This window comes from Elephas maximus, chromosome 10 (genome assembly GCF_024166365.1).
Source record: "Elephas maximus indicus isolate mEleMax1 chromosome 10, mEleMax1 primary haplotype, whole genome shotgun sequence".
Lineage (NCBI taxonomy): Eukaryota > Metazoa > Chordata > Mammalia > Proboscidea > Elephantidae > Elephas > Elephas maximus.
Window position 1 is genome coordinate 420424 of NC_064828.1, and position 18200 is coordinate 438623.

An 18200-nucleotide genomic window follows, 5' to 3' on the forward strand; every position below is an offset into this window, starting at 1 on the left:
AACAACCCTAAACCCCTAACAACAAACACTAACCCGCTAACAAGAAACAACACTAAACCCCTAACAAGAAACTACCCTAACCCCGTAACAACAAACAACACTAACCCCGTAACAACAAACAAACCTAACCCCCAAACAACAAACAACGCTAACCCCCTAACAACAAACAATCGTAATACCCGAACAACCAACAACACTAAAGCCCTAACCACAATAAACACTAACACCCTAATAACAAAAACCACTAAACCCCAACAAGAAACAACCCTAAACCCCTAACAAACAACACTAACCCCCTAACCACAATCAACCCTAAGCAAACAACAAACAAACCTAACCCACTAACAAAAAACAACACTAACACCCCAGCAACAAACAACCCTAACCCCCTAACAGCAAACAACACTAACACCCTAACAACAAACAACCCTAACACCCTAACAACAAACCACACTAACCCCCTAACAACAAACAACCCTAAACCCCTAACATCAAAGAACACTAACACCCTAACAACAAACAACCCTAACCCCCTAACAACAAACACTAACCACCAAACAACAAACAACCCTAACCCCTAAGAACCAAAAACACTAACCCACTAACAACAAACAACCCTAACCCACTAACAGCAAACAACCCTAACCCCCTAACAACAAACAACCCTAAACCCCTAACATCAAACAACACTAACCCCCTAACAACACAAAACACTAACACCTAACAACAAACAACACTAACACCCTACCAACAAAAACCACTAAACCCCAACAAGAAACAACCCTAAACCCCTAACAACAAACAACCCTAACCGAACAACAAACAACCCTAACCAAACAAAAACAACCCTAACCTATTAAGTAAAAACAACACTAACACCCTAACAACAAACAACCCTAACCCCCTAACAACAAACAACACTAACACCCTAACAACAAACAACCCTAAACCCTAAAAACCAAAAACACTAACCCACTAACAACAAACTACACTAAACCACTAACAACAAACAACCCTAACACCCTAACAACAAACAACACTAACCCAGTAACAACAAACAACCCTAAACCCCTAACATCAAACAACACTAACCCCCTAACAACACAAAACACTAACACCCTAACAACAAACAACACTGAACCCCTAACAAGAAAACACCCTAACCCCGTAAAAACAAACAACACTACCCCGTAACAACAAACAACCCTAACCCCCAAACAACAAACAACCCTAAACCCCAAACAACAAACAACCCTAACCCCTTAACAACAAACAATCCTAACCCCCCGAACAACCAACAACTCTAACCCCCTAACCACAATAACGACTAACACCCTAACAACAAAAACCACTAAACCCCAACAACAAACAACCCTAAACCCCTAACAACAAACAACACTAACCCCCTAACAACAAACAACACTAACCCCCTAACAACGAACAATCCTAACCAAACAACAAAAAACCCTAACCCACTAACAGCAAACAACACTAACACCCTAACAACAAACAACCCTAACCCCCTAACAACAAACAACACTAACACCCTAACAACAAACAACCCTAACCCCCTAACAACAAACAACACTAACCCCCTAACAACAAACAACCCTAAACCCCTAACATCAAAGAACACTAACACCCTAACAACAAACAACCCTAACCCCCTAACAACAAACACTAACCCCCAAACAACAAACAACCCTAACCCCTAAAAACCAAAAACACTAACCCACTAACAACAAACAACCCTAACACCCTAACAACAAACAACACTAACCCCCTAACAACAAAAAACCCTAAACACCTAACATCAAACAACACTAACCCCCTAACATCACAAAACACTAACACCCTAACAACAAACAACACTAACACCCTAACAACAAAAACCACTAAACCCCAATAAGAAACAACTCTAAACCCCTAAGAACAAACAACACTAACCCCCTAACAACAAACAACCCTAACCAAACAACAAAAAACCCTAACCCACTAACAACAAACAACACTAACACCCTAACAGCAAACAACCCTAACCCCCTAACAACAAACAACACTAACACCCTAACAACAAACAACCCTAACCCCCTAACAACAAACAACACTAACCCCCTAACAACAAACAACCCTAAACCCCTAACATCAAAGAACACTAACACCCTAACAACAAACAACCCTAACCCCCTAACAACAAACAACCCTAACCCCTAAAAACCAAAAAAACTAACCCACTAACAACAAACAACCCTAACCCACTAACAACAAACAACCCTAACACCCTAACAACAAACAACACTAACACCCTAACAACAAACAACCCTTACCCCCTAACATGAAACAACACTAACCCCCTAACAACACAAAACACTAACACCCTAACAACAAACAACACTAACACCCTAACAACAGAAACCAATAACCCCAACAAGAAACAACCCTAACCCCCTAACAACAAACACTAACCCCCAAACAACACACAACCCTAACCCCTAAAAACCAAAAACACTAACCCACTAACAACAAACAACCCTAAACCACTAACAACAAACAACCGTAACACCCTAACAACAAACAACACTAACCCCCTAACAACAAACAACCCTAAACCCCTAAGATCAAACAACACTAACCCCCTAACAACACAAAACACTAACACCCTAACAACAAAAACCACTAAACCCCAACAAGAAACAACCCGAAACCCCTAACAACAAACACTAACCCCCTAACAACAAACAACACTAAACCCCTAACAAGAAACTACCTTAACCCCGTAACAACAAACACTAACCCCGTAACAACAAACAGCCCTAACCCCCAAACAACAAACAACACTAACCCCCTAACAACAAACAATCCTAACCCGCGAACAACCAACAACACTAACCCCCTAACCACAATAAAGACTAACACCCTAACAACAAAAACCACTAAACCCCAACAAGAAACAACCCTAAACCCCTAACAACAAACAACACTAAACCCCTAACAACAAACAATCCGAACCAAACAACAAAAAACCCTAACCCACTAACAACAAAGAACACTAACACCCTAACAACAAACAACCCTAACCCCCTAACAACAAACAACACTAACACCCTAACAACAAACAACCCTAACTCCCTAACAACAAACAACACTAACACCCTAACAACAAACAACACTAACACCCTAACAACAAACAACCCTAACCCCCAAACAACAAACAACCCTAACCCCTTAACAACAAACAATCCTAACCCCCCGAACAACCAACAACACTAACCCCCTAACCACAATAAACACTAACACCCTAACAACAAAAACCACTAAACCCCAACAAGAAACAACCCTAAACCCCTCACAACAAACAACACTAACCCCCTAACAAAAAACAACCCTAACCAAACAACAGAAAACCCTAACCCACCAACAACAAACAGCACTAACACCCTAACAAAAAACAACCCTAACTCCCTAACAACAAACAACACTAACACCCTAACAACAAACAACCCTAAACCCTAAAAACCAAAAACATTAACCCACTAACAACAAACTACCCTAAACCACTAACAACAAACAACCCTAACACCCTAACAACAAACAACACTAACCCCCTAACAACAAACAACCCTAAACCCCTAACATCAAACAACACTAACCCCCTAACAACACAAAACACTAACACCCTAAAAACAAACAACACTAACACCCTAACAACATAAACCACTAAACCCCAACAAGAAAAACCCGAAAACCCTAACAACAAACACTAACCCCCTAACAACAAACAACACTAAACCCCTAACAAGAAACTACCCTAACTCCGTAACAACAAACAACACTAACCCTGTAACAACAAACAGCCCTAACCCCCAAACAACAGACAACCCTAACCCCCTTACAACCAACAATCCTAACCCCCGAACAACCAACAACACTAACCCCCTAACCACAATAAAGACTAACACCCTAACAACAAAAACCACTAAACCCCAACAAAAAACAACCCTAAACCCCTAACAACAAACAACACTAACACCCTAACAACAAACAACCCTAAACCCTACAAACCTAAAACACTAACCCACTAACAACAAACTACCCTAAACCACTAACAACAAACAACCCTAACACCCTAACAACAAACAACCCTAACGCCCTAACAACAAACAATCCTAACCCCCGAACAACCAACAACACTAACCCCCTAACCACAATAAAGACTAACACCCTAACAACAAAAACCACTAAACCCCAACAAAAAACAACCCTAAACCCCTAACAACAAACAACACTAACCCCCTAACAACAAACAACCCTAAACCCCTACCATCAAACAACACTAACACCCTAACATCACAAAACACTAACACCATAACAACAAACAACACTAACACCCTAACAACAAAACCACTAAACCCCAACAAGAAACAACCCTAAACCCCTAAGAAAAAACAACACTAACCCCCTAACAACAAACAACCCTAACCAAACAACAAAAAACCCTAACCCACTAACAACAAACAACAGTAACACCCTAACAACAAACAAACCTAACCCCCTAACAACAAACAACACTAACACCCTAACAACAAACAACCCTAACACCCTAACTACAAGCAACACTAACCCCCTAACAACAAACAACCCTTACCCCGTAACATGAAACAACACTAACCCCCTAACAACACAAAACACTAACACCCTAACAACAAACAACACTAACACCCTAACAACAGAAACAACTAAACCCCAACAAGAAACAACCCTAAACCCCTAACAACAAACACTAACCCCCTAACAACAAACAACACTGAACCCCTAACAAGAAACTACCCTAACCCCGTAACAACAAACAACACTAACCCGTAACAACAAACAACCCTAACCCCCAAACAACAAACAACCCTAACCCCTTAACAACAAACAATCCTAACCCCCCGAACAACCAACAACACTAACCCCCTAACCACAATAAACACTAACACCCTAACAACAAAAATCACTAAACCCCAACAAGAAACAACCCTAAACCCCTCACAACAAACAACACTAACCCCCTAACAAAAACAACCCTAACCAAACAACAGAAAACCCTAACCCACCAACAACAAACAGCACTAACACCCTAACAAAAAACAACCCTAACTCCCTAACAACAAACAACACTAACACCCTAACAACAAACAACCCTAAACCCTAAAAACCAAAAACATTAACCCACCAACAACAAACAGCACTAACACCCTAACAAAAAACAACCCTAACTCCCTAACATCACAAAACACTAACACCCTAACAACAAACAACACTAACACCCTAACAACAAAAACCACTAAACCCCAACAAGAAACAACCCTAAACCCCTAACAACAAACAACCCTAACACCCTAACAACAAACAACCCTAACCAAACAACAAAAAACCCTAACTGACTAAAAACAAACAACACTAACCCCCTAACAAGAAACAACAGTAACCCCCTAACAAGAAACAACACTGACCCCCTAACAACAAACAACACTAACCCTCTAACAACAAACAACACTAACACCCTAACAACAACCAACCCTAACCCCCTAAGAACAAACAACACTAAGCAATAAAAACAAACAACACTAACCCCCAACAATGAACAATACCAACCTCTAACAACACAAAACCTAACCCCTTATCAACAAACAACCCTAACCCACTAACAAAAAAACCCTAACACCCTAAAAGCAAACAACCCTAAAACCCTAACAACAAACAACACTAACCCCCAAACAACAAACAACCCTAACCCCTAAAAACGAAAAACATTACCCCACTAACAACAAAAATCCCTAACCCCCTAACAACAGACAACCCTAAACCCCTAACATCAAACACTAACCCCCTAACAACAAACAACACTAAAACCCTAACAACAAACAACACTAACACCCTAACAACAAAAACCACTAAACCCCAATAAGAAACAACCCTAAACCCCTAAGAACAAACACTAACCCCCTAAAAACAAACAACACTAAACCCCAAACAAGAAACTAACCTAACCCCGTAACAACAAACAACACTAACCTCCTAACAACAAACAACCTTAACCCCCTAACAACAAACACCCCTAAACCCCTAACAACAAACAATCCTAAACCCCTAACAACCTACAACACTAACCCCCTAACCACAAACAACACTAACCCCGTAAGAACAAACAACACTAACCCCCTAACAACAGTCCTAACCACCTAACAACAAACAACACTAACCCCCTAAAAAGAAACCACAATAAACCCCTAAAAACAAACAACACTCATACCCTAAGAACAAACAACACTAACCCTCTAACAACAAACAACACTAACCCCTAAGAACAAAAACACTAACCCCCTAACAACAAACAACACTAACCCCCTAAAAACAAACAACCCTAAAACCCTAAAAACGAACAACACTAAACCCCTTAAAACAAACAACACTAAGCCCCTAACAACAAACAGCACTAACCCACTAACAAAAAAAAACACTAACCCGCTAACAACATCCAACAGTAACGTCCTAACCACAAACAACACTAACCCCCTAAAAACGAACAATCCTAACCCCCAAACAACAAACAACACTCACCCCTAAAAAACAAACAACCCTAAAACCCTAAAAGCAAACAACACTGAACCCCTAAAAACAAACAACACTAAGCCCCTAACAACAAACAACACTAACACCCGAACAACAAACACCACTAAACCCCAACAAGAAACAACCCTAAGCCCCTAACAACAAACAACACTAACCCCCTAACAAGAAACAACCCTAAACCCCTAACAACAAACAACACTAACCCCCTAACAACAAACAACACTAACACCCTAACAGCACCCAACCCTAACCCCTAAGAACAAACAACACTAACGCCCTAAGAACAAACAACACTAACCCCCAGCAACGAACAATACTAACCCCCTAACAACACAAAACCTAACACCTTATCAACAAACAACCCTAACCCACTAACAACAAACAACCCTAACACCGTAACAACAAACAACACTAACCCCCTAACAACAAACAACCCCTAACCCCTAACATCAAAGAACACTAACACCCTAACAACAAACAACCCTAGCCCCCTAACAACAAACACTAACCACCAAACAACAAACAACCCGAACCCCTAAAAACCAAAAACACTAACCCACTAACAAAAAACAACCCTAACCCACTAACAACAAACAACCCTAACCCCCTAACAACAAACTACCCTAAACTCCTAACATCAAACAACACTAACCCCCTGACAGCACAAAACACTAACACCCTAACAACAAACAACTCTAACACCCTAACAACAAAAACCACTAAACCCCAACAAGAAACAACCCTAAACCCCTAACAACAAACACTAACCCCCTAACAACAAACAACACTAACCTCCTAACAACAAACAACCTTAACCAAACAAGAAACACCCCTAAACCCCTAACAACAAACAATCCTAACCCCCTAACAACCTACAACACTAACCCCCTAACCACAGTATACACTAACACCCTAACAACAAAAACCACTAAACCCCTACAAGAAACAACCCTAAACCCCTAACAACAAACAACACTAACCCCCTAACAAGAAACAACACTAACCCCCTAAGAAAAAACAACACTAACCCCCTAACAATAAACTACTCTAACCCCGTAACAACAAACAACCCTAACCCCTAAAAACAAACAACCCTAACCCCCTAACAACAAACAGTAACCCCCTATCAACAAACAAACCTAACCCCATAACAACCAACAACACTAACCCCCATCCACAAACAACACTAACGCCCTAATAACAAACAACACTAACCCTCTAACAACAAAGAATCCTAACCCCCTAACAACAAACAACACTAACCCCCTAACAACAAACATCCCTAACCCACTAACAACAAACAAAATTAACTCCCTAACAACACTAACCCCCGACCAGAAACAACACTAACCCCCTAACAAAAATCAACCCTAACCCCTAAAAACCAAAAACACTAACCCACTAACAACAAACAACCCTAACCCACTAACAACAAACAACCCTAACACCCTAACAACAAACAACACTAACCCCCTAACAACAAAGAACCCTAAACCCCTAACATCAAACAACACTAACCCCCTAACAACAAACAACACTAAAACCCTAACAACAAACAGCACTAACACCCTAACAACAAAAGCCACTAAACCCCAACAAGAAACAACCCTAAACCCCTAACAACAAACACTAACCCCCTAAAAACAAACAACACTAAACCCCTAACAAGAAACTAACCTAACCCCGTAACAACAAACAACACTAACCTCCTAACAACAAACAACCTTAACCCCCTAACAACAAACACCCCTAAACCCCTAACAACAAACAATCCTAACCCCCTAACAACCAACAACACTAACCCCCTAACCAGAAACAACACTAACACCCTAACCACAAACAACACTAACCCCGTAAGAACAAACAACACTAACCCCCTAACAACAAACAACACTTACCGCCTAACAACAACAACACTAACCCCCAAAAACAAACAACACTAACACCCTAACAACAAACACTACTAAACCGCAACTAGAAAGAACCCTAACCCCCTAACAACAAACAACAATAACCCTCTAACAACAAACAACACTAACCCCCAACAACGAACAAGACTAACCCATTAACAACACAAAACCTAACCCCTTATCAGCAAACAACCCTAACCCACTAACAAAAAACAACCCTAAGCCCCTAACAAGCACAACTCTAAACCCCGAAAAATACAATCGTAACCCCGTAACAAACACAACCCTAACCCCCTAACAAAGCCTAACAATAACTTTAAACCTGACCATAAGCATAACCCCAAACCCTAGCACTAACTCTAACTCTAAACTTAACACTAACCTAGCCCTGCCCTTTACCGTAAACCTAGCCTTAACCCTAACCTTACCCCTACCCGAACCCTAACTCTATACCTAACCCGAACACTAACCTTGACCCTACTCTAACTTTAACTCTAACGTGACTATTAACTGAAACATCACCCTAACCCTAAGCCTAAATCTAACTCAAGCCCTAACCATAACAATTACACTAAACCCTCGCCTTAACTGTAAACCTAACCCTAACCCTCACCCTAATCCTTAACCGTATCCCCAACCCTAAACCTAACGCTATCCCCAAACTTATCCCTAACTCTAACCCTAATACGAACAGTAACCCAAATCTAACCCTAACCCTAATATTAAACCTAAACTTAAATCTACCCTAACCATAAACCTAACCCTAACACCCTAAACCTAACGTCTAACACCATCTATAATCCTAACCCTTATCATAACCCTCACCCTTAACCTAAACTTCACACTAACCCTAAACCTAACCTAACGCTGACCCTAGACATAACGCCTAACCCTAACCGAACCCTAAACCTATCCTTAACACTAACCTGAACACAAACCCAAACCCTAGCCCTCACCATAAAAATAACCCTCACCCTATCCTGAACTTCATCCAAACACTAACCATAACCTTAACCCTAAACCTAGACCTAACCCAAACCCTAACCTTAAACCTAACTCTAAGAATAACGCTAGTCCATCTGTAACTCTAAACCGAACACTTACAATAGCCCTGAACCTAACCCTAAAATAATCCTAATCCTAACCCTAGACCTAATCCTAACCCTACCCCTAACCTTGACCCTAAATAGAACACTAAGTCTAACCCTCAACATGGACCTAAACCTAATTCTTACCCTACACCTAACCCTAATCCTAAACCAAACCCTAACTCTGACTATAACCCTAATCATAACAATTACTCTAAACCCTCACCATAACTGTAAAACTAACCGTAACCCTCACCCTAAATCCTAACCGTATCCCACAACCCTAACCCTAATGCTATCCCTAACCCTAACCCTAACATTAACCTGAAACCCCTGAGCCCTAATGATAAACCTAACCCTAACACAAACCCTAAACCTAACACCAAAGCCTAGCAAAAACCTTAACCCTAACTCTCACACTAACTCTAACACTAACCCGAAACCGAATCATGAACCTAACCCTAAGCCTAAACCAAACCTAACCATGACCAGAACCGCAAGGCCTAACCGGAACCCTCACCCAAACCCTAACCCTAAACTACACCTCTAACCCCTAACGCCTTATCATAACGATAATCCTAACCCTAACCAACCCTAACCCTAAAACTAACCCTCACCCCAACCACAAAGCCTAACACAACTGTGACCCTAACCCTAAACGTAACACTAAACTTAACCCTAACCTTAAATCTAACCCTAACCCTAAAACTGAACACAACCCCTGAACGTAACCCTAACCCTGAACATAACTTTAACACTAACCTCAAAACAAGCCCAAACCTTAGCCATAACCCTAACCCTCACCCTATCTTAAACTTCACCCTATCCCTAACCTAAAACTCACCCTGACTTTAACCCTAACCCTACCCCTAAACCTAACCCTCACCTTAACCTTGGCCCACCTGTAACCCGAAACCTAACCCTTACAATAACTCTGACCCTAATCCTCGCCCTAAACCTAATTCTAATTCTAACCCTGACCCTAACCCTAACCTAACCTTAACCCTATCTTTAAGCCTACCATAAACTTAAACCTAACCCTAACCCTTAACCTTAACTCTAACCCTAACCCTAGCCCTAACCCTAACCTTAACGGTGACACTTACCCAAAACCCTCACCTTAACTGTAAATGTAACTCTAACTCTTACCCTAACCCTAAACTTAACCCTAATTATAACCTTAACCTAAACCTAACTGAAACAGTAACCCTTAACCCTAACTCTAATCCTTAGCCTAAAACTAACCTTAACCCTAAACCTAACCCTAACCACTGACCCTAACTCTAACCCTAAACCTGAGCCGAACCCTCACCCTTAACCAGAATTTCACCCTAAAGCATAACGCTAAGCGTACCCTAACTTCATTCAAACCCGAACCCTAAGCAAAACTAACACTAGCACTACACGTAACCCGAACCTGAAACCTAACCCTAACCCTGACTCTGACCTGAACCCAAACCCCTAACCCCAACCCTCTCGCTTAACATAAACTTCTCTGTAACCCTAACCCTAAAACGAAACGTCACACTAAATCTCCCCTAACCCTGACCGTACCATAAATGTAACCCTAACTCTAAACTCAAAACTAACCCTGACATTAACTCTAACTCTAACCCTAATCCTAACCCTAAAACTTACCCTACACACTCAGCTTAAATGGAAACCTAGCACTAACCCTCATCTTACCATCTAAACCTAACCTCAACCCTTAACCTAACCCTATCTATAACCTTCACCTAGCCCTAAACCTAAACATGACTTAACCCTAACACTAACCCTAACCCTAAATCTAAACCTAACCTTAACCCTAAACTTAATCGTAACCTAAGCTCTAACCCTAACCCCTAACGCTAACCCTAAGCTCAACCCTCACCCTTCAATTAAACTTTACCCCAGCTGTAGCCCTAACCCTAAGCCGAACCCTAAACCTGACCCTAACATTAACCCAAACACCTAACCCTAACCCTAAGCCTAATCCTAAACCTAACACTAACCTTAACCCAAATGCCTAACCCTAACCCTAACCCTCATCCTTAACCTAAACTTCACCCTAAACCTAAGGCTAACCCTAACCCTGAAAGTAAAGCTAACCCTTAACTATCCCCTAACTCTAGCCCTGACCCTAAACCTAATGCTAACCCTAGCCCTAACAGTAACACCCTAAAACATCAGCTTAATGTAAACTTAACACTAACCCTCCCATGAACCCCTAACCCTAACCCTACCCCGCATCCTACACCTAACCCAGACCTAAACCTAACCCTTTCTCTAACCCTAAATTAACCCTAACCTTAACTCTACCCTAACCCTAACAATAACTCTAAACCTGACCATAACCATAATCCTAAACCCTAGCACTAACTCTAACTCTAAATCTAACCCTAAGCTAGCCCTACCCTTTACCGTAAACCTAGCCTTAACCCTAACCTTACCCCTACCCATACCCTAACGCTATACCTAACCCGAACACTAACCTTAACCCGACTCTAACCTTAAGCCTAACCCTGACTATTAACTGAAACTTCACCCTAACCCTAAGCCTAACTCTAACTCTAACCCTAACCATAACAATTACCCTAAACCCTCGCCTTAACTGTAAACCTAACCCTAACCCTCACCCTAATCCTTAACCGTATCCCCAACCCTAAACCTAACGCTATCCCCAAACTTATCCCTAACCCTAACCCTAATACGAACAGTAACCCAAATCTAACCCTAACCCTAATATTAAACCTAAACTTAAATCTACCCTAACCATAAACCTAACCCTAACACCCTAAACCTAACGTCTAACACCGTCTATAATCCTAACCCTTACCATAACCCTCACCCTTAACCTAAACTTCACACTAACCCTAAACCTAACCTAACGCTGACCCTAGACATAACGCCTAACCCTAACCGAACCCTAAACCTATCCTTAACACTAACCTGAACACAAACCCAAACCCGAGCCCTCACCATAAAAATAACCCTCACCCTATCCTGAACTTCATCCAAACACTAACCATAACCTTAACCCTAAACCTAGACCTAACCCAAACCCTAACCTTAAACCTAACTCTAAGAATAACGCTAGTCCATCTGTAACCCTAAACCGAACACTTACAATAGCCCTGAACCTAACCCTAAAATAATCCTAATCCTAACCCTAGACCTAATCCTAACCCTACCCCTAACCTTGACCCTAAATAGAACACTAAGTCTAACCCTCAACATGGACCTAAACCTAATTCTTACCCTACACCTAACCCTAATCCTAAACCAAACCCTAACTCTGACTATAACCCTAATCATAACAACTACCCTAAACCCTCACCTTAACTGTAAAACTAACCGTAACCCGCACCCTAAATCCTAACCGTATCCCACAACCCTAACCCTAATGCTGTCCCTAACCCTAACCCTAACATTAACCTGAAACCCCTGAGCCCTAATGATAAACCTAACCCTAACACAAACCCTAACCCTAACACCAAAGCCTAGCAAAAACCTTAACACTAACTCTCACCCTAACTCTAACACTAACCCGAAACCGAATCATGAACCTAACCCTAAGCCTAAACCAAGCCTAACCATGACCAGAACCGCAAGGCCTAACCGGAACCCTCACCCAAACCCTAACCCTAAACTACACCTCTAACCCCTAACGCCTTATCATAACGATAATCCTAACCCTAACCAACCCTAACCCTAAAACTAACCCTCACCCCAACCACAAAGCCTAACACAACCGTGACCCTAACCCTAAACGTAACACTAAACTTAGCCGTAACCTTAAATCTAACCCTAACCCTAAAACTGAACACAACCCCTGAACGTAACCCTAACCCTGAACATAACCTTAACACTAACCTGAAAACAAGCCCAAACCTTAGCCATAACCCTAACCCTCACCCTATCTTAAACTTCACCCTATCCCTAACCTAAAACTCACCCTGACTTTAACCCTAACCCTACCCCTAAACCTAACCCTCACCTTAACCTTGGCCCACCTGTAACCCGAAACCTAACCCTTACAATAACTCTGACCCTAATCCTCGCCCTAAACCTAATTCTAATTCTAACCCTGACCCTAACCCTAACCTAACCTTAACCCTATCTTTAAGCCTACCATAAACTTAAACCTAACCCTAACCCTTAACCTTAACTCTAACCCTAACCCTAGCCCTAACCCTAACCTTAACGGTGACACTTACCCAAAACCCTCACCTTAACTGTAAATGTAACTCTAACTCTTACCCTAACCCTAAACTTAACCCTAATTATAACCTTAACCTAAACCTAACTGAAACAGTAACCCTTAACCCTAACTCTAATCCTTAGCCTAAAACTAACCTTAACCCTAAACCTAACCCTAACCACTGACCCTAACTCTAACCCTAAACCTGAGCCGAACCCTCACCCTTAACCAGAATTTCACCCTAAAGCATAACGCTAAGCGTACCCTAACTTCATTCAAACCCGAACCCTAAGCAAAACTAACACTAACACTACACGTAACCCGAACCTGAAACCTAACCCTAACCCTGACTCTGACCTGAACCCAAACCCCTAACCCCAACCCTCTCGCTTAACATAAACTTCTCTGTAACCCTAACACTAAAACTAAACGTCACACTAAATCTCCCCTAACCCTGACCGTACCATAAACGTAACCCTAACTCTAAACTCAAAACTAACCCTGACATTAACTCTAACTCTAACCCTAATCCTAACCCTAAAACCTCCTAACAACAAACAACCTTAACCCCCAAACAACAAACACACCTAAACCCCTAACAACAAACAATCCTAACCCCCTTACAACCTACAACACTAACCCACTAAACACAAACAACACTAACCCCGTAAGAACAAACAACACTAACCCCCTAAAAACAGTCCTAACCACCTAACAACAAACAACACTAACCCCCTAAAAAGAAACACCAATAAACCCCGAAAAACAAACAACACTCATCCCCTAAGAACAAACAACACTAACCCTCTAAAAACAAACAGCACTAACCTCTAAGAACAAAAACACTAACCCCCTAACAACAAACAACACTAACCCCCTAAAAACAAACAACCCTAAAACCCTAAAAACAAACAACACGGAACCCCTTAAAACAAACAACACTAAGCCCGTAACAACAAACAGCACTAACACTCTAACAAGAAAAAACACTGGCACGGTAACAACAACCAACACTAACCCCCTAACAACAAACTATCCTAACCCCCTAAAAACAAACAACACTAATCCCCTAAAGACAAACAACCCTAAAACCCTAAAAACAAACAACAATGAACCCCTAAAAACAAACAACACTAAGCCAATAACAACAAACAGCACTAACCCACTAACAACATCCAACAGTAACGCCCTAACCACAAACAACACTAACCCCCTAAAAACAAACAATCCTAACCCCCTAACAACAAACAACAATCACCACTAAAAAAAAAACCCCTAAAACCCTAAAAGCAAACAACACTGAACCCCTAAAAACAAACAACACCAAGCCCCTAACAACAAACAACACTAACACCCGAACAACAAACACCACTAAACCCCAACCAGAAACAACCCTAAGCCCCTAACAGCAAACAACACTAACCCCCTAACAAGAAACAACCCTAAACCCCTAACAACAACCAACACTAACCCCCTAACAACAAACAACACTAACACCCTAAGAACAACCAACCCTAACCCCTAAGAACAAACAACACTAACGCCCTAAGAACCAACAACACTATCCCCCAGCAACGAACAGTAATAACCCCCTAACAACACAAAACCTAACCCCTTATCAACAAGCAACCTTAACCCACTAACAACAAACAACCCTAACACCCTAACAACAAACAACACTAACCCCCTAACAACAAACAAACCTAAATCCCTAACAATCAAAGAACACTAACACCCTAACAACAAACAACCCTAGCCCCCTAACAACAAACACTAACCCCCAAACAACAAACAACACTAACCCCTAAAAACCAAAAACACTAACCCACTAACAACAAACAACAGTAACTCACTAACAGCAAACAACCCTAACCCCCTAACAACAAACAACCCTAAACCCCTAACATCAAACAACACTAACCCCCTAACAACACAAAACACTAACACCCTAACAACAAACAACACTAACACCCTAACAACAAAAACCACTAAACCCCAACAAGAAACAACCCTAAACCCCTAACAACAAACACTAACCCCCTAACAACAAACAACACTAAACCCCTAACAAGAAACTACCCTAACCCCGTAACAACAAACACCACTAACCCGGTAACAACAAACAAACCTAACCCCCAAACAACAAACAACCCTAACCCCCTAACAACAAACAATCCTAACCCCCGAACAACCAACAACACTAACCCCCTAACCACAATAAACACTAACACCCGAACAACAAAAACCAATTAACCCCAACAAGAAACAACCCTAAACCCCTAACAACAAACAACACTCACCCCCTAACAACAAACAACCCTAACCAAACAACAAACAAACCTAACCCACTAACAACAAACAACACTAACACCGTAACAACAAACAACCCTAACCCCCTAACAACAAACAACACTAACACCCTAACAACAAACAACCCTAACCCCCTAACAACAAACAACACTAACCCCCTAACAACAAACAACCCTAAACCCCTAACATCAAAGAACACTAACACCCTAACAACAAACAACCCTAACCCCCTAACAACAAACACTAACCCCCAAACAACAAAAAACACTAACCCCTAAAAACCAAAAACACTAACCCACTAACAACAAACAACCCTAACCCACTAACAACAAACAACCCTAACACCGTAACAAGAAACAACACTAACCCCGTAAAAACAAACAGCCCTAACCCCCAAACAACAAAGAACCCTAAGCCCCTAACAACAAACAATGCTAACCCCCGAACAAAAAAAAACACTAACCCCCTATCCACAATAAAGACTAACACCCTAACAACAAAAACCACTAAACCCCAACAAGAAACAACCCTAAACCCCTAACAACAAACAACACTAACACCCTAACAACAAACAACAAACAATCCTAACCAAACAACAAAAAACACTAACCCCCAAACAACAAACAACCCTAACCCCTAAAAACCAAAAACACTAACCCACTAACGACAAACAACCCTAACCCACTAACAACAAACAACCCTAAAACCCTAACAACAAACAACACTAACCCCCTAACAACAAACAACCCTAAACCCCTAACATCAAACAACACTAACACCCTAACATCACAAAACACTAACACCCTAACAACAAAAACCACTAAACCGCAACAAGAAACAACCCTAAACCCCTAACAACAAACACTAACCCCCTAACAAGAAACAACACTAAACCCCTAACCAGAAACTACCCTAACCCCGTAACAACAAACAACACTAACCCCGTAACAACAAACAAACCTAACCCCCAAACAACAAACAACGCTAACCCCCTAACAACAAACAATCGTAATACCCGAACAACCAACAACACTAAACCCCTAACCACAATAAACACTAACACCCTAATAACAAAAACCACTAAACCCCAACAAGAAACAACCCTAAACCCCTAACAAACAACACTAACCCCCTAACCACAAACAACCCTAAGCAAACAACAAACAACCATAACCCACTAACAGCAAAGAACACTAACACCCTAACAACAAACAACCCTATCCCCCTAACAACAAACAACACTAACCCCCTAACAACAAACAACCCTAAACCCCTAACATCAAAGAACACTAACACCCTAAGAACAAACAACCCTAACCCCCTAACAACAAACACTAACCCCCAAACAACAAACAACCCTAACCCCTAAAAACCAAAAACACTAACCAGCAAACAACAAACAACCCTAACCCACCAACAACAAAGAACCCTAACCTCCTAACAAGAAACAACACTAACCCCCTAACAACAAACAACCCTGAACCCCTAACATCAAACAACACTAACCCCCTAACAACACAAAACACTAAGACCCTAACAACAAACAACACTAACACCCTAACAACAAAAACCACTAAACCCCAACAAGAAACAACCCTAAACCCCTAACAACAAACACTAACTCCCTAACAACAAACAACACTAAACCCCTAACAAGAAACTACCCCAACCCCATACCAACAAACAACACTAACCCCGTAACAACAAACAAACCTAACCCCGAAAAAACAAACAACGCTAACTCCCTAACAACAAACAATCTTAACCCCGAACAACCAAAAACACTAACCCCCTAACCACAATAAACACTAACACCCTAAAAACGAAAACCACTAAACCCCAACAAGAAACAACCCTAAACCCCTAACAACAAACAACACTAACCCCCTAACCACAAACAACCCTAAGGAAAGAACAAACAACCATAACCCACTAACAACAAACAACACTAACACCCTAACAACAAACAACCCTATCCCCCTAACAACAAACAACACTAACCCCCTAACAACAAACAACCCTAAACCCCTAACATCAAAGAACACTAACACCCTAACAACAAACAATCCTAACCCCCTAACAACAAACACTAAC